Here is a 200-nt window from a genome sequence, read left to right as displayed (position 1 = left end):
AAAAAAAAAAAAAAAGAGAATGTTTCAGTGTATTTAGGCCTTATCCAAGCCCTCTTCTGCTCTTCAGCATTCACACAACACTCAAAGCTGAATTTCCTGAAGGTCTGAAATTTCAAATCCAGGCATGTGTCCTGTGGATATACTCCCACAGACCCATTAAACACACACACCCACATACTCACACACAATGTGGAAATATT

This window comes from Orycteropus afer, unplaced genomic scaffold (genome assembly GCF_000298275.1).
Source record: "Orycteropus afer afer isolate SDZICR_OR568_19922 unplaced genomic scaffold, OryAfe1.0 scaffold00255, whole genome shotgun sequence".
Taxonomy (NCBI): Eukaryota; Metazoa; Chordata; class Mammalia; order Tubulidentata; family Orycteropodidae; genus Orycteropus; species Orycteropus afer.
This window is presented reverse-complemented; position numbering follows the sequence as displayed.